Source organism: Rattus norvegicus, chromosome 18, assembly GCF_021556685.1.
Source record: "Rattus norvegicus strain SHRSP/BbbUtx chromosome 18, alternate assembly SHRSP_T2T, whole genome shotgun sequence".
NCBI lineage: Eukaryota > Metazoa > Chordata > Mammalia > Rodentia > Muridae > Rattus > Rattus norvegicus.
In genome coordinates, this window is record NC_141551.1 from 42,710,001 (window position 1) to 42,718,226 (window position 8,226).

General features: G+C 40.1%; 1 long non-coding RNA gene across 1 annotated transcript; it reads right to left on the reverse strand.

Annotated features, from left to right (window-relative positions):
• Nucleotides 1-216: 216 nt before the first annotated feature.
• On the reverse strand, nt 217-2,369 carry Ralgds-ps5 (ral guanine nucleotide dissociation stimulator, pseudogene 5). The gene is made up of 3 exons (XR_015643130.1): nt 2,257-2,369; nt 1,810-2,005; nt 217-1,054 (listed from the first exon to the last, which is right to left on the reverse strand). It is a non-coding gene; the product is annotated as a ral guanine nucleotide dissociation stimulator, pseudogene 5 (long non-coding RNA).
• Nucleotides 2,370-8,226: the final 5,857 nt, after the last annotated feature.

The window sequence follows — 8,226 nt, forward strand, 5'->3', positions numbered from 1 at the left end:
AATTGTTAACCACTGGACATAAGCGGTGCCACTTTTCATGTTTTGTTTGAAGTTTACTGAAAGGTAATGTTGAACGTTATTGCATGTGATTTATTACTGATGTGTATATCTTTAGAAAAAAGACTATTTAAGACCTTTTATAATTTAAGCATGTCACTTAATTGTTTTAAATGCTCATGTTTATCTTTTTAAAATTATTTTTGTTCCTTATACCACTTTGAATGATGACCTTAAGATAATTTATTAAATAAAATATTCAAAATTTGCAGATATTTTCTCTCATTTTTACAAAACATTTTAGACATTTTAAACAAAATATTAACAAGTTATTAAAACCAATACTTAAACACAATATTGAAAACATCAGAAGGAGTAAAAAGGCTATTTCTCAGGGGAGAGGAAGGCTGGTTGTGGGATTGGAACTGCTGCTGGATTGAAATCAGCAGCTGATCGTGAGTTACAGGAGCAATAGCTCAGATATAGGACAGAGTGCAATTGATGAGCAGAGGTGACAGGGCCATCCTCTAAATAGGTAGGCCCACTATGACAAGCAGGACATGACTGAAAGGTACACTGTATCTACAGATATACTAAGACACAGGTTCCACAGTTGCTATCATGTGCTGTCTGAGCTGTTGCTCTGACATCTGTCTGCAACTCCTCATGCATCAGAGAAATTCTGGAGGTTTTTGCGATCTACAGCTCTGATACACAAGTTCGTTCTGGCTCCAAAGTGGCTCTTTCCCCTGCTGATTTACACTCAATGTGTTGATCTGAGGCAGTGTGTCTCCCCAGATCTGAGTCTTCCTCATCCTTGGTTTGTGAATCCTTGGCATGTTCTTCCTGCAGCTGGGTCAGGAGCCTCTTGACGCGGACACTAAGATCAGAGTGTGGCATGCACACACTCAAGTAGGCCTTCAGGTATTTCAGAGGCAACAGGTCTGCTGGGTCACAAAAGTCCTCAGGATTCGTGTCCATCCATGTTTCCAGGAAGCTACAGAGGGTGTTCTTTACTTGTTTGTCCTCTTTAGAATAAGGTTTGAAGTAAGCATACCTAGAAAAGACCAAAGAGAATGTCACCTCTAAAGTCCCAGTCTCCTCACCTAATACTGTCACTTCTGGCTGCTCTCAGAATAGTTAGTTTAGCTGTACACAATAGGTGCTTTCAATGTATCTGTGCAAATGTTGAACACAGGCATCTCTAGCCAGACATCTCCTTGGTCACATGGTTTCTTGTATTACTGTTCATGGATCTCTACTTTGGACACATTTCTACCAGGTACTCCAATATTTCTAGTACTTCATATATATTATGAGAGAATTTCATTCACTGAGGCCTCAGAAATGTTGCGTGAATGATAAAGTGCTTTTTCTAAGTAGAGGGGTTAGTAACTTCCATTTTAGAGTCTCAGCTATGGACAGCCCAGTTGCTTAGACCAACCCTAGGAGAGGGAATTGCTTAATGCATACTAATGGGTTCTGACAATAATGTACAAAAAATAGATGGAGAAAGAGACAGACATTTAGAATTAGACAGAGAAAGAGACTGAGATGGACATAGAGATATAGAGAATGTGATGGAGAGGGAGAGTGAGAAGAAAGGGAGATGAAAACAGAAAAGAAAGGAAGATGAAGAAGGGAGTGAGAGAAAATGAGAAAGGGAAAGAGAAAGCTAGACGCATACAAACACTGAGGGGGGCCATCAAGGGTGACAATGAGACAAACAGGGAGAGAGACAGAGGGTGGGGTAGAAATTCCTGGAAAGAACAGGAAGATCTGAGAACTTTGGGCTTGATGATGGGCACTCACCTCACAAACAGCAGGTCCAATACCTATAGGAGGGTGGCAAAACTTCTGTATGTAGACAGAAAAGGAAGGACAACCAAGGGGTCCCTTTCCTTCAGAAAAGGCACCAGGGTGTTCATCTGGTTAACCACAGTCTGTGCCCTGGTCCAGGACTCTCTCTGGGCTCCCTCTGGTCCTATTGAGCAGAAGCATTCTCCACCTGAAGAGAGATCAAAGTGGAGGGTTCGACCTGGCCCAGATCTGCACCCTTCTGAATGGTTCTCCTCATCCAAGTTTCCCTGAATTATTTCAATGCCAAACCCACAGAGAAAAGAGTGTATATTTGGTCTGTGTGGTCCTGTCCATGGCTGGCCTTGGTCAAATTTGTTCTTGTTTTTGAAAATGGCCACAGGCATTGAAGGCAAGAGTGAATCCTCTGCCTCCATTCACCATCATGGCCTTCCCTCTTACCTTTCTTAAGGCCTGAGCTTCGAGTAGTCTGAAGACAGCAAGAGAACATTCTGCCCTCTCTATTGTCTCTGACAAGTGAGCCTGCAGGCCTTGCTCTGACCAGTGGCTTGTCTGGTTACCAAGGTTCTGCATTGTGAGGTCTACTTCATGAGGGTGGTTCCATTACTGTAGCTCTTTGATCAGGACATTCCTTAAAGGCTCCCATGTCCCCTCCCATTTCTGAGGTGTACAAATAAACTCGGGAATACATGTGTTTCCCACTGCACTGTCCCCAGAGATATCTCGATATGGCCAGCCCCTCAGCTGTGCAGTCCGAGTCCTTACTGTGGAATTGCATCTCTAACTATAATCATAAATTCAGCCCCAATTATCCCAATCTACCATAAACATTCCGTAGGCGAGTTTCCTTGCTTCATATGGCCTTGTATGTGTTCTGTGTAGAAGGAGACTACATGCATACCTGTGACAGCCAGTAGCCCCACAGTGTCAGTGTGTCTACATCAGAACTCTCTGCCACAGAATTAGTTTCCACCAGCATGATCATTTAAGGGCTTAAGCCCGGAGGTTTACAACCCTTTGTAAACAGCTGGCTGAGGCACATCTACCATCGTATAAGATGGCACCCTAACACTCTTTCAGATGGGATTCATTCTCCATTGCTTCTTCTTTCAATTCCTGCTGGAGTTCTTGATCTGATCCTCTCCAGTGTTTGACTATGACCTGTCATCTTCAAGAAAACTTTCTTTTTCCTTATTAGCATTTATTACTGATGCTTGTCACAGCAAGTGAATGAGACTTGAACAGCCAACACTACACTTTCTCTGTCCCCATCCTTTGATATGTGGCAGCCAATCTCTTCTCTAGTCCCTCATCTCCCTCACTCCCTCATATCCCATCTCTTTCTCCATATTCTCTGTTTTCTTTGTCTGTTCACAGTGGTTTTTGCTCCAAAGTCATTCACTCTTCATTCTCTGGTCATCTCCTTCCTTCAAACAGAGTGTCCTTCAAACAGAGTGCAAGACACTGTGCAGAGAAGTCCACATCATGTGCATGCTAGTCTACGATGGTGGGCAGTGTTATAATCAATTACTATCTTGTCTCTCTTGACAAATGAAGTAGAATTGAGTTCATTGCTCCTTTACTCTTCCCTTTGATGTTTTCTTAGTTTCTTTTTTTTTTTTCAATTCCCAAAAGTTGTTCAGGATCTCCTGCATGTACACGTGCATGTACATGCTAATTCCTTATCTGGGAGGAAGGCGTGGACATGAGATCATTCTTCTTATATTTGTTATGTGCATTTGTGCATGTGCATGTATGAAAGTACGTGGGAGTGTTTATGTGCATACAGGCTAACATACATGTGCATCTGTATGTCTCTCTCTCTCTCTCTCTCTCTCTCTCTGTGTGTGTGTGTGTGTGTGTGTGTGTGCAATATTGATAGTCTGTAACATTCTTTTCCTGGTTAAGGCCGCAATTCCTTAAAAGTGACTTGGTACCTAGTTCCACATCTTGGTCTTGAGCTGCATTCCATGTTTAGATAAAATAAAACAGAATAAATGAACTCTTGGACTCTTCGAGCCTCTATGCCTACAACTAGGTGAATTGTTGAATCTACTGGTAATGGATGAAGGGATATCTAAATTCAGAGTATTCCTCTTTGAAGAGGCCCATTCCACCTGATATGTTGGAAATTATCCAGACATGAAAAGCCTATAAGGAGAAGAATTATGTGCCATGAGGATCATCTCCCAAGCAAGCATCTAGGAGGCTGATTATGGGACCAAGTTGAAGCCACAAAACTCCCAAAGCTTCTTTACAGCAGCACAGGCATGAATCTGGTAGAGGCACCACCACGCTATAATTTATAAATGACATTGTGATAGAAAAGCAGTGGAACACTAAATATTACACTGACCCAGCAAGATTAGGGGTTAAAAACATTGATTTTAAGACAGAGAGTTCAGTAAAACAGCCATAGAATTAACACAATGGGCTTCCGAATGACTGCCTTCTTCTTCATTGTCTTGACAGTTTAACACAAAGGACTGTTAAAACTTTTCTCCATTAGTATCCACTCAGCCTCCCCATCTTCTTGCTGTACTTGAACCTGAACAAGTTCAAGTCCTGATCAACACATGTTTTTTTGATGTGTTATTTTCTTTTAAATTTTATTTTCTTGGACATTTTATGTATTTAGATTTTAAATGTTATCCCCTCCCCCCCCTCAACCATATCCTCTCATCCATCCCACTCCTACCCAACCACTCCACCCTCAACACTCTGGAATTATCCTACCTTGGGGAATCAAGTCTTCACAGGACCAAGGGCTTTTCCTCCTATTGATGCTGGACAATGCCATTCTCTGCTACATATATGGCTGGAGTCATCAGTCCCTCCATGTGTACTGATTGGTTGGTGGTTTGGTCCCTTTAAGCTCTGGTGGGATCTGGTTGGTTGATATTGTTGTTCTTCCTATGGGGTTGCAGATTCCTTCAGCTCCTTCAGTTTTTTTCTGTAAGTCCTCCATTGGGATCTACTTCTTCAGTCCAATTGTTAGCTGCAACCATCCTCATCTGTGTCAGTAGGGCTTTAGCAGAGCCTTTCAGGAGCCACACATATCTGGTTCCTGTCAGCTAGGACATCTTGGCAAGATTAAGAGTGACTGGGTTTGGTGGCTGCATATGAATGGATCCTCAGGTTGGGCAGTGTGTGCATGACCTTTTCTTCAGTCCCATTTCCACTCTTTTTTTCTGTCTTTCCTCCCCTGAATATTTTTGTTCTCTCTTCTAAGAAGGAATGAAGCAGTTATATTTTTCATCTTCCTTCTTCTTGAGCTTCATATATTCTGTGAATATTTTCTTAGATAATCAAAGCTTTGGGCTAATATCCACTTCTCTGAGTGTGTTTTGTTGAGACTAGGTTACCTCACTCAGGATATTTTCTAGTTGCATCCATTTCTATAAGAATTTCATGTAGTCATTGTTTTTAATAACTGAGTACTACTCCAGTGTGTAAATGTCCCACAATTTCTGTATCCATTTCTCTGCTGAAGGACATCTGGTTCTTTCCAGCTTCTGGGCACTGTAAATAAGGCTGATATGAACATAGTGAAACATGTTCCCTTGTTATATGTTGGAGCATATTTTTGGTATATGCTCAAGAGTGGTATAGCTGTGTCCTCAGTTAATAGTATGTCCAATATTTTTGAGAAAATGCCTGACTGATTTCCAAAATGGGTGTACCAGCTCTCAATTTCACCAACATTGGAGGAGTTTTCTTCTTTCTCTACAACCTCACCATTCTCTAGTGTCACCTGAGTTTTTGATCTTAGCCATTCTGACTAAGATCAGAGGTGTGAGCTGTGAGGTGTGAGCTGGTATTTTTTTTATTTGTTTTATTTGCCATTCCCTGGTGACTAAGGACATTGGATATTTTTGATTTTTAAAAATTTATTTATTTATTTATTTATTTATTTATTTATTTATTTATTTATTCATTCATTCATTCATTCATTCATTCATTTTTACAGTTCACAATTTTTCTACTCAGGACCAACCCCTGCAGGTTCCACATCCCATAAGTACTCCCTCCCTGCCCCCCCCCCCAGTTTGCCCTCTACCCATCTCCACAAGCATGTCCACACACTACCCACCCCACTTGACCTTTAATCTTCCTGGGGCCTCCAGGCTCCTGCGGATTAGGTGCATCTTCTATGAATGAACACAGACCAGGGAGTCCTCTGCCATATTTGTGTTGGAGGCCTCATCTCAGCTGGTGTATGCTTCCTTTTTGGTGATCCAGTGTCTAAGAGATCTCAGGGGTCTAGGTTATTTGAGACTGCTAGTCCTCCTACAGGATTGCCTTCCTCCTTAGCTTCTTCCAGGTTTTTCCTAATTCAACTAGATGGGTCAGTACCTTCTCTTTGTTGGTTGGGTGCACATTTCTTAGGTGCTTCTCAGCCATTCGGGATTCTTCTGTTGAGAATTCTTTGCTAGCACTGTACCCCATTTTTGATAGGATTATTTGATTCTCTGTAGTCTAATTCTTGAGTTCTTTGTGTAGATATTAGCCATCTATCAGATGTAGGATTGGTAAAGAACTTTTCCAAATCTTTTGGTTATCATTTTGTCTTATTGATCATGTCCTTTCTCTTCCAGAGTGTTGGCAATTTCATGAGGTCCCATATGTTGATTGTTGATCTTAAGCATGAGCCGTTGGTGTTCTGTTCAGGAAATTTTTCCCTCGTGTCTATGTGTTCAAGGCTCTTCTCTACCTTTTCTTCTATTCGTTTGATTGTATCTGGTTTTATGTGGAGGTCTTTGATCTACATGGGCTACAGCCTTGTACAAGGAGATAAGAATCAGTCAACTTATATTCTTCTCCATGCTGACCTCCAGGTGATCTAGAACCACATGTTGAAAATGCTGTCTTTTTCCCATTGCATAGTTTTAACTCCTTTATGTAAGATTAAATAACCATAGGTGTGTGGGTTCATTTCTCAGTGTTCAATCTATGCCGTTGATCTACCTGTCTGTCTCTGTACCAATACCATGCACTTTTTATCATGATTGCTCTGTAATACAGCTTAAGATCAGGGATGGCAATTTCCCCAGAAGTTCTTTTAATATTGGGAATAGTTTTCACTATCTTGGAGTTTTTTCTTTTGCAAATGAATGCAAATTGCTCTTTTTAATTGCATGAAGTATTGAATTTGAAATTTTATAAGTATTGATTTAAATTTGCTGATTGTTTTCTGCAAGATGGTCTTTTTGTTATATTAATCCTGCTAATTCATGAGCATAGGAGATAACTCTATCTTCTGAGATCCTCTTCAATTTCTTTCTTCAGAGACTTGAAGCTCTAATCGTACTGATCTTTTATTTGCTTAGAGCCACCCCAAGTTATTTTATAGTATTTGTGACTATGTGAAGGATTTTATTTCTCTAATTACTTTCTCAGCCTGTTTATCCTTTGTGTAGGGGAAGCCTACTGATTTGAGTTAATTTTATTTCCAGTCACTTTGCTGAAGTTGCTTATCAGAGTTCTCTGGTGGAATTTTTGTTGTCACTTAAGTATACTATCATATCTGCAAATAGTGATATTTTGATTTCTTCCTTTCTAATATCCCTTTGACCTCTTTTCGTTGTCTAATTCCTCTTGCTAAGACTTCAAGTACTATATTGAATAGGTCAGGAGAGAGTGTGCAGCCTTGTCTAGTCCCAGAATTTAGTGGGATTGCTTCATTCTTTTCTCTATTTAATGTTGGCTACTGGTTTGCTGTATATTGCTTTTACTGTGTTTAGCTATGGGCCTTGAATTCCTGTTCTTTCCAAGACTTTTAACATGAAGAGTGTTGAATTTTATCAAGTGATTTATCAGTATCTAATGAAATGTTCATGTGGTGTTTTTTTTTTAATTTGAGTTTGTTTATATAGTGTATTACATGGATGGATTTCTGTATGTTGAACCATCCTTGCATCCCTGGGATCAAGCCTACTTGATCATGTTGGGTGATTGTTGTGCTCTTGGATTCAGTTTGCGACTATTTTATAAAGTATTTTTGCATCAATATTCATGAGGGAAATTGGTCTGAAGTTTTCTTTCTTGTTACCATCTTTGTGTGGTTTAGGTCTAATCATAATTTTTGCTTCAAAAAGGAATTCAATGATGTTCCTTCTGTTTCTATTTTGTGAAAAAAGTTTGAAGAGTATTAGGCCTTCTTTGAAGGTCTGATAGAATTCTGCACTAAACTCATCTTGTCCTGGGCTTTTCTTTGGTCGGGAGACTTTTAATAACTGCTTTTGTTTCTTTAGGAGTGAGAGAACTGTTTATATGGTTTGTTTGATCTTGCTTTAACTTTCATACCTGGTATCTGTCTCGAGAATTGTGCATTTCCTCCAAATTTTCCAGTTTTGTTGAATATGGGCTTTTGTATTAGGACCTGATGATATTTTGGATTTCTTCATTTTC